Below are 10,719 nucleotides of genomic sequence, written 5' to 3'. Positions count from 1 at the left end.
TACTTTTACTTTCTCAATTATTATCGTAATATAACTAAATCTATCACCTTAATTTATTAAGTGGACATATTAGTAATGAATTTGATCCCTAAAAACTGAATATATTATTTTAATAATAATTAAAAGACAAAATTAAATCTACATTATAACCACAATTGAGGGATTAAAAATTCTAATTCTCCTTCATATTATTGCATTTTATAGAAAATCATATAAAGATTAGTCTCACTTATATTACTTCGTTAACTTTGGTAAAAAACTAAACAAATCAACAATCAAGCTATTATATTGAACATATACTACAATGTAATAGAGTCAGTAGCATTAAAAAAAAAAACTATTATATTAAAGTACAAGATTGCATATAATAATTAATTTTTGCTTCTATAATTTTACATATTTTCTCGAAAGTTAACTACTCCTCACACTTGACATACAAACCAAAAAAAAAAAAAAATAATAAATAAATAAATAAAAATCCGATTAAGAATTTAACATTTTTGAATAGGAAAACAAGCTAGGTATAGGAAATTACTAAATATTTCAATATTAATTTCTTAAACTTGTTTTAGTAATAATTATTAATGTAAGTGTAAAATTAAAATTACACTATTGGCTATTTTAATTGGTTTTACTAGTTGTAAAAAATAAATGAGTGTAATTAGTTTTAGTTATTCACGGACCATGTGAGTATGAAATGAGTGGTTAGCATGCTTTGTATAATTAATCTGTGAAGAAGCTTTCAAAAGGACAAGAATAAGTGGTGGAGATTCATTCGAACAAGTGGTGGCTACAGAAAAGGTTATTGCTAAGGATCCTAACTAATGGTTCAAGAAGTGCTATAAATTCACACGGTTCGAAGGAAGCATTTGCCAACTTTGAGAATTATACACTGCTAGAGCTCTCTTGACTTTACAAAGCAATTTATATTTTGAATGTAATTTCTGATTTAATTCGTAAGAATATTTATATTGTACTGCATGATCAGTACGTGGTACTGCTGAAGCATCTTGTGAAGATTGTTCGGGTATTCGTGTGTCAGTCCTGGATAGGTGTTAGAAAGAGTGGTAGTGGTAAAGGTTGGAGGCCGTATTCAATTACCTCTTGTAATACTCCTTTGGTGAACATCTATAGTGGATTGGGCAGACGTGGGTTGCCACGCAGACGTAGGAGAAGGAGCTCCGAACTGCGTAACAATTTCCTTGTGTTTTTATTTTATTTATGCTTTCTGCAGTTATTATTTATACTTGCTTAAACGAGTTTAATTAATTAACTAAATTGGTGCTTAACTCAATTAACGTATAAAAACACATATCTTTTATATTTCAAGTATCACGGTACAATTTCAATTGGTATCAGAGCCTGTAGACTTAATCTATTAGTCTATTGATCTGGCGAATCCGTGCATCTTGAATTTATCTCTTCAGCGGCTCTTTTTCCTCTTCTGTTTATTGCTTATTTGTTTGATCTCACGGGGTATTGAGTTTTGCAGAATGGACCGAACTAAAGTCCTTCCCCAATTGACTGGCGACAACTATGCATATTGGAAGGCTCGCACCCGTACACATTTAAAAGCTCAGGGTGAAGCTGTATGGCGATCTGTGGTGTCAGGATGGACACATCCCACTAAACCCAGTTCCAACGCAGATGGAACAGAGGTCACTAAACCAGAAACTGAGTGGACTCAAACAGAAATAACCAATGCAGGAAACAATGATAAAGCCTTAGACACAATCTATTCTCTTATGCATGAAAGCCAGTTTTCAATTGTTGCAGGTATTCCTTCAGCTAAAGGGGCTTGGGAGGCTCTTGAGTCTACATACGAAGGAACTACTTCGACAAAATAGTCAAAGCTGCAACTGGTCCAGTCACAATTCGAAGAACTGCGCATGAACGAGGATGAGACTGTCATCGACTTTCATACACGCATACAGGAATTGGCAAATCGCGCAATCGTCCTTGGTGAACCATTCTCGCAGAAAAAACTTGTTAAAAAGATACTGAGATCTTTACCGCCCAGGTTCCGAATGAAAGTCACAGCCATCCAAGAGCATCATGGCTGGGAGAAAAAATCTGTTACTCAGCTAATGGGAAATCTTAAAACATATGAAATGGAGATTTTAACTGATCATACGAAAAAACCAAAAAAAAATATTGCTTTTGCCGCTGAAGAAAATAATGTAGTATCCGATACAGATGAAACTAGTGAAGATACGGTTGCATTCTTAACTAAACATTTTTCTAAAATTTTGAAACAGGTATCCAAAAATACTCGCAACAGAAATTCACAAAAGGGAGGAACGTCGTTCAAAACTACACCTAGGACAGGGACATCAAACGCCAAGCAGTCTGTCTCACGTCCAGGACAGTCCAAAGAAAGGTCCAACAACAAAGGCATCAAGTGTTATGAATGCGAAGGATTTGGGCATGTACAAGCTGAATGCGCCACCTATCTTCGACGCAAAAAGTCTATGTCAGCCATTACCTGGAGCGATGATGAGCCTGACGTTGAACCAACTGGGTCAGATGTCGAAGAAATTTCAGGTAATTTTGTTGCATTCACAGCACGATTTACTGACAGTTCAGAACTTGTTGAAGACTCAGAAGGTGGTGACTACGTCTCTACAGAAGATGTGGAACAAAGTGCTTTATCTTTTGAAGCTGAATTTAATAAGTTGTATCCCAAATGGGAAGCATTAAGAAAAATGAACTGCAAACTAGCTAGTGAAATAGAGATTGTAACGAATGCAAATAAAGTATATCAAAATCAAGTAGCTGATAGGAATGCTTTGCTTAAAGAAGCAGCAGGTCAAGAAGAAAGACTACAACACGAAGTACAAACCGGAAAGGTACTTCTTAAGGAAGCAGCTAACCGAGAAGCAAAACTCCAACAAGTTCAAAATTTGAAACAGGAGCTCAGCACCTACAAACGACAAATCCAAATGATGGATACCAGTTCAACACTCGATAAGATTCTTGATTCCGGCAGGAAAACTTCTGCAAAATTTGGCTTGGGCTTCACTGGCAATAACTCCAAAGATAAGACTATTTTTGTCAAAGCATCTGGAACTGTTCCAGACGACATCCCTGAATGCAGCACTGCGAAACGCTCTTATGGTAAAGTAAACATACATAAGATGAGTTATAAGCTATATAATCCTGTTTGCCACTATTGCAGGTTACGCGGACATACCAGACCTGAATGTTATTACTTCTACAAAGATCAAAGGATTGAGAAGTTCAGGCACAAGAACGTTCAACCGTTCACAAAACAGATTTGGGTCAAAAAGGCTGATTATATATCTTTTGTTTCATTTCATACTAAAAGTGCAGGACGAGAAGAAAAATGGTATTTTGACAGCGGGTGTTCCCGTCACATGACAGGGAATGTAAAATTCCTAAACAACGTCAACACCAGTAATGGTGAAGTTACTTTTGGTGACGGTGTCAAAGGTCAAGTAACTGGCGTAGGCACTTTAAATGTAGCCGGTCTGCCAAAATTGGACAAAGTGTTACTTGTCCGTGGACTTCACGCTAATCTTATTAGCATAAGTCAATTGTGCAACCAAAACTGGAACGTGTGCTTCACCAAAAACAGCTGCAGTGTGATGGACAACACAAATCAATGTGTCATGGAAGGTAAACGATCAACTGATAATTGCTATATTCTAACCAATAATGTGTTATGTTGCAGGTCCAGCATGAATGAAGCGGAGCTATGGCATCAAAAAATGGGGCATCTTAGTTATAGACTTCTCGATAAACTTGTAAAAATCGAAAGTGTTCGTGGGCTACCAAAGATGAAAATAGAGTCAACTATATGTGGTGCCTGCCAAGCTGGGAAACAAACCAGATCAGCTCATCCAGCTCAACACACCATAAACACAAGTCGGTGCCTGGAATTGATACACATGGACCTCGTTGGACCAACTCAAACAGAAAGTTTTGGAGGTAAGAAATATATACTAGTATGTGTAGATGACTTTTCTCGTTTTTCTTGGGTTATGTTTCTCAGGGAAAAATCCGAGGCACTTGAGGCATTCAAAACACTGGGATTAAAACTTCAAAAAGAAAGAAACGAATCCATCAGGAGAATCCGAAGCGATCACGGCAGAGAATTCGAGAACTAAGTATTCGATGACTTTTGTAACAAATCAGGGATTACACATGAGTATTCAGCACCAAAAACTCCACAACAAAACGGAGTTGTGGAAAGGAAAAATCGCACTATCCAGGAGATGGGTAGAGTTTTGCTCAACGCCAAAGGACTACCTCAAAAATTTTGGGCAGAAGCTGTAAACACTACGTGTCACATCATCAACAGAGTTTATCTACGTCCGGGTACAACGCAAACTCCGTACGAGCTTTGGAAAGGTAAGAAACCAAACATTACTTATTTTCATATTTTCGGCTCACGTTGTTTTATTTTGAAAGATAGGAATCCTACTTCTATATTTGAACCAAAAAGCGACGAAGGAGTTTTTCTCGGATATTCCACCAACAGCAGAGCCTATCAGGTATATAATAAAGTGACCAAAACCATAATGGAGTCCACAAACGTCGTCATTGATGATCAACCCAGTGAAATTACTGAAGTTATTCAGTCTGATCCAGTGACAGAACCTGAAACTGATCGACCTAAAACTCCTACCGCTGATACTCCAGAACCAGACCATGAGTCACCTTCTTCATCACCCATATGCAATCAACCTGAATCTGAACCCAAGACAGGATCAGAAAATGAGTATGAAGATATTGACATTCCAACTCATATCCAGAAAAATCATCCAATTCAAAATGTAATTGGAGATCCAAGTTCAGGTGTGAAAACTAGAGGCAAACCAAAACGTGACTATCTTGAACTAGCAGGATACTCGTGCTATACATCACAGTTTGAACCAAAGAACATCAAAGAAGCCCTAACTGACGAGCACTGGATCAAGGCCATGCAAGAAGAATTGGGGCAATTCGAAAGGAACAAGGTATGGACTCTAATTCCTAAACCGAATAACGTAAATGTTGTAGGTACAAAGTGGATTTTCCGAAACAAAACAGACGCAACCGGAAATATTGCTCGAAATAAAGCAAGGTTAGTTGCTCAAGGGTATTCCCAAATTGAGGGAATCGACTACGACGAGACGTTTGCTCCAGTGGCTCGCCTGGAATCCATCTGGTTGCTACTCTCCATTGCTTGCGCGCTAAAGATCAAGCTCTTTCAGATGGATGTTAAAACAGCCTTTCTAAATGGCTATCTCACAGAGGATATATATGTAACACAACCGAAAGGATTTGAAGATCCACAACATCCAGAATATGTATACAAGCTTCAAAAAGCTCTATACGGACTAAAACAAGCTCCACGAGCCTGGTACGAAAAACTTGCCCAATATTTACTTCAAAATAACTACAAACGAGGTGGTTCGGACAAAACCTTGTTCATAAAACGATCACGTAAACACATAACCATTGCACAAGTTTACGTTGATGATATTGTGTTTGGGTTCACACAGACAGGTGAAACTGACAAACTGGTCAAAGTTATGAAACAAGAGTTCAAAATGAGTATGATCGGAGAGTTAACTTATTTTCTAGGATTACAGGTAAATCAGACAGAAGAAGGGATATTTATTTCTCAAACGAAATATGCGAAAAATCTCATATCCAAATTCGGTCTTGAATCTGCAAAAGATGCCCGAACACCCGTCTCTACAACTACAAAATTATCTAAAGACAATCAAGGAACTTCCGTTGACTCCACCTTATACAGGAGTATGATTGGTAGTCTGCTATACCTAACTGCTAGTAGACCGGACATCATGGTAAGTGTGGGTATGTGTGCACGATATCAAGCAGATCCAAAGGAATCGCATTTGAAGGCAGTCAAACGTATCATAAAATATGTGAAAGGTACAATTAATTACGGTATTTGGTATTCTACTGACACAAATCTTAGTCTTATAGGTTTTAGTGATGCTGACTGGGCGGGTAACACCGACGATAGAAAAAGTACGTCCGGGGGATGTTTCTTTATTGGGAAAAATCTGGTTGCCTGGCTGAGTAAAAAGCAAAATTCAATATCACTCAGCACTGCAGAAGTTGAGTACATAGCTGCATGCAGTTGTTGTACTCAATTACTATGGATGCGACAAATGCTGACTGACTATGGGTTTGACCAGAAAAATATGGTACTCTTCTGCGACAACACGAGGGCGATCAATATATCTAAAAATCCGGTCCAACACTCCCGGACAAAGCACATAGACATCCGTCATCATTTCATCCGTGAACTAGTCGAAGAAAAAGAGATTAAATTAGAATACATTCCGACTGAAAAGAATCTTGCAGACTTATTCACAAAACCGTTAGACAAATCTAGGTTTGAATTACTTCGTGCCGTTCTCGGAGTTTGTACGATTAATATTTAGTTGCTCCAACAGGTAAATGCTTTAATTTTTATCAGTTTATTTATTCGCTTTCCCTTCGTGAACTAATTTTTCTTATTTTCGAATTTCTTTCAGGGATAAAAGTGATTCCACGTGCTGAAAACTTTTTTACACTCAGAAATAATTTTTTTTTTCGAAACTACTATGCTTAAATTGAATTTGTCTCTAAATTCTTTTTGTTTTATTGTTTATTCGAATCCTTTTAACCATCTAGTGACTTATTCAAGTCAAACTCCTTTTCTTATCCTAATCCCTCTAAATAGCCTTCATAATACCCTAGTCTTCATCATCACCTAGATTTCTATCCATCCCATCATCCGCACATCTTTTGAGAAGCCATCAAATCCATCTTTAATTCTTTGTCTCTTCCTTCCCGTCCACCAAGCCTCAACAAGTGACTATACTGCTTTGCCTTCCTTCTTCACCACTCGCTATTCTCTCAAAGCAGCCATTAATGGAGAACCCTTTTCTCTCTATAGATTTCACGCATGCACGAGTTCATCTCCTTCGCAAAATCATTGATGCAGATTCTCCTTTCCCACCTGAGGTCACGGATCGCATTCTCGCTACCATCAAAGAACAATCGGCTTTGCTTGATGATCTCTCGGAAAAGGAACAACGTCAGTGTTAGAAATAAAATGTGGCTCAAATTGTGTGGCTCAAAGTCATGAAGACCACTCACCATGAAACTAGCGTTGTTCATCATCCATGTTTCACATCTTCACCTAATTTCTTGGGTCTTCTTACAATCACCACATTTGTCTCTACTTTTTAATGTATAAATAGCTTTGCTTGTTTTTGTAATCACACATCAATTCATTTGAATTCATTTATATATTTCTTCTTTTGTTTCCTTACGTAGACATATATATATATATATATATATATATATATATATATATATATATATATATATTTTCCCAATTTAGTAATTTCTTATTCTGTTATTTATATAGTTTTCTTCATTTACATATTTTCCCTATTATTTAACTTCTATAATTCTCAATTTTCGATTCTTCGCTTCCGCATTATTCCGCTATATTCCTAACAAGTGGTATTAGAGCGGTTTAATTGAGAGTTATTTTCAAAGATGTCGACTGTTACCAAGTTCGATATCGAGAAGTTCGACGGGAAAATTAGCTTTTCTATCTGGAAGGTTCAGATGGAAGCCGTTCTAACCCAGAACGGTTTGAAGAAAGCGCTAGCTCGGAAGAAGAAGAAACCGGCTACAATGACAGATGAAACTTAGGAAGATTTGGATGACAAGGCACGTTCAACCATTCTTTTGTGCCTGTCTAAAGAGGTTCTACGTGAGGTAGTAAGTGAGTCGACTGCGTCAGATTTATGGTCCAAGTTGGATACGCTTTACATGGCCAAAACTCTAGCGAACACGCTACGCCTGAAGGAGCGTCTGTACACAATCCGTATGACGGAAGGTACTTCTATTAAATCTCACTTGGATGAATTCAATTCTATTTTTTGGACTTGGAAAATATTGATGTCATAATTGAAGATGAGGATCGCGCTGTTTTATTGCTTGTTTCTCTCCGTAAATCATAAAAGCATTTCGAAGAAATTATGCTATATGGTAATAGTAGTGATACCCTTACTTTCGACAATGTTAAGTCAAACCTATTGTCCAAAGAAAAGTTTGACTTTGAAATTAAGTCTGAGGACAAAGGTGTAGGCTTGACTGTAAGGGGTCATTCACTTGAAACAGAGAGTAGCAATAAAAAATCTAGATCCAAGTCCAACAAATCCTGTAAGTACTGCAAGAAGCATGGTCATGATGTGACTGAATGCTTCAAGCTGAAAAACAAGCAAGAGAGAGAAAAGAAGTCCGCTGAAGCTAGTGTTGTTGAAAGTGATTCAGATGGTGATGTGTTGTTATCTGTTAGCTCTGGTGAGAAACGGAGTGAAACCGAGTGGATTTTGGACTCTGGTTGTACATTCCACATGTGTCCCCACAAAGATTGGTTCATTTCTCTGGAACCGATTGATGGTGGAGTTGTCTTGTTGGGTAATGATACCCAATGCAAGGTTAGTGGAATTAGAAGTGTTCAGATTAAAACTCATGATAACGTTGTCAGGACTCTTACCAATGTTCGGTATATTCCTGATTTGAAACGCAATCTGATATCATTGGGCACCTTGGAATCTCTGGGGTGCAAGTACACAGCTGAAGGTGGAGTTCTAAAGGTCATCAAAGGCTCTTTTGTTCTCATGAAAGCTTCTCGTTCTGGAAGCTTGTACGTCTTGCATGGCAGTACTGTGACAGGTTCAGTTGCGGTATCCTCATCAATGTCTGATGCATCTACTAGCATCGTACCTCTCGTCGAGCCACAACGAGAGTATTCCATTACTATGGATCGTCGGAGGACGACAATTTAAAAAACCTGCTAGGTATGCTAGTGATGATGAAACCAACATGGTTGCTTATGCTCTTTTAGTCGCATAGGAAGTTGATGGTGATCCATCCTGCTATTCTGAAGCTTTTCCTATTGCTAAGTTCAAGAAGTGCTTGAGTTTAGTCGGCTGTTCCAGTTGTTAATTATACCATGAATTTGATCCAAGGTGGAGATTGTTAGAAATAAAATGTGGCTCAAATTGTGTGGCTCAAAGTCATGAAGACTACTCACCACCAAACTAGCGTTGTTCATCATCCATGTTTCACATCTTCACCTAATTTCTTGGGTCTTCTTACAATCACCACATTTGTCTCTACTTTTTAATGTATAAATAGCTTTGCTTGTTTTTGTAATCACACATCAATTCATTTGAATTCATTTATATATTCCTTCTTTTGTTTCCTTACGTAGACATATATATATATATATATATATATATATATATATATATATATATATATATATATATATATATATATATATATATTCATTCTAATTCTCTTGTAAGAGATTAATATATATATATATATATATATATATATATTCCCAATTTAGTAATTTCTTATTCTGTTATTTATATAGTTTTCTTCATTTACATATTTTCCCTATTATTTAACTTCTATAATTCTCAATTTTCGATTCTTCGCTTCCGCTATATTCCTAACAGTCAGCTTCTTGCCCTTGCCCGCCATGTCTCCGCCGTGCCTTTTCCCATCCCAACCGAGACAACATTCGTGCCTGCTGTACCGGAGCCAATACCAGCGTCTGTCTTTCTTTCTCCGGTCAATCCAGTGGTATCACCCTCATCTCTTTCACCTCTTGAACGAAATCTATCTACTTCTCGTAAAATTGATTTCAATGTCTCTTTACCTGAGCAGTTTGTGTCTTCTGTGCCTACTTGTTCCATAAATGTACGCTCTCTACCTTTGCCTAATGATCCCTATGATCCGGCTTCTCATCCCGTATCCCGCTTTCCCGCTCCTTTAATTTCTTTCTCTGATTATGTGAGCTCTTTATCATCAAATTTCTCTATTCGTAATTTAGCTCAAAATTTATCATCTCCTGTTATGCCTATGTCGTGCTCTGCTTTCTCTATTCCCATTCACATCCCTGCTTCTGTTCCAAAATCTGAAACCGTACCTATGCCTTTGTCACCAATGAAAGACTCTGTTCCCCTTATTACTGTGCCTTTATCTAAGCCTTCCCGCAAGGGAAAGGAAAAATTGTGTGATGCAGGTCCTACTGAAAAGAGAAAGATTACCGATGTGGATGCTATAGATGGTCCAACTAACCGAAAACATCAAAGAAGGGGGTCCACTCTTCCACCCAGGATCACTCGATCCCGAGCCAATGTTGATACCCCTATTATTCCTCCTTCATCAGGTTCCAAATCAAGAAGTTCTGGCAAGGTCTACAAACCCAAGCTGCTTCCACCCGAGTTATTGACAGTTTGGCAGACTCATGTTCACCGAGATTTCATCATTGAAAAGACAATCAATGAAGCAGATTTGGCTGCCAAGTGTAACATTATCCCGTTGCTGCGTGATCAAAATTTGCTTGCTTCCCTCCGGCATGTTGGTCCGTATTCTACTTGGTTGACGGCGGAATTCTACACAAATCTGACTTTGGATACATTTACTGAAGGCTCCGCAAGGTTTCATCAAGTCTACATTCGTGGTACATGGTATCCTTTTGGCCCTACGGAGATCAATGCTTATTTGGGTACCCCGAATAATCCTGCCTCTCCGGATCCGAGCCCTCAATTGTTGGCCACTGCTCTCACTCATAATAAGGCAGTTTCATGGCCAAGGGATGGTCTTTCAAGCTTGAAGCTAACTACGGTCTATTCTGTGCTTTTGCGCCTAGCT

This window comes from Ipomoea nil, unplaced genomic scaffold (genome assembly GCF_001879475.1).
Source record: "Ipomoea nil cultivar Tokyo-kokei standard unplaced genomic scaffold, Asagao_1.1 scaffold1769, whole genome shotgun sequence".
NCBI lineage: Eukaryota > Viridiplantae > Streptophyta > Magnoliopsida > Solanales > Convolvulaceae > Ipomoea > Ipomoea nil.
Note: the sequence above shows the minus strand (reverse complement) of the source record.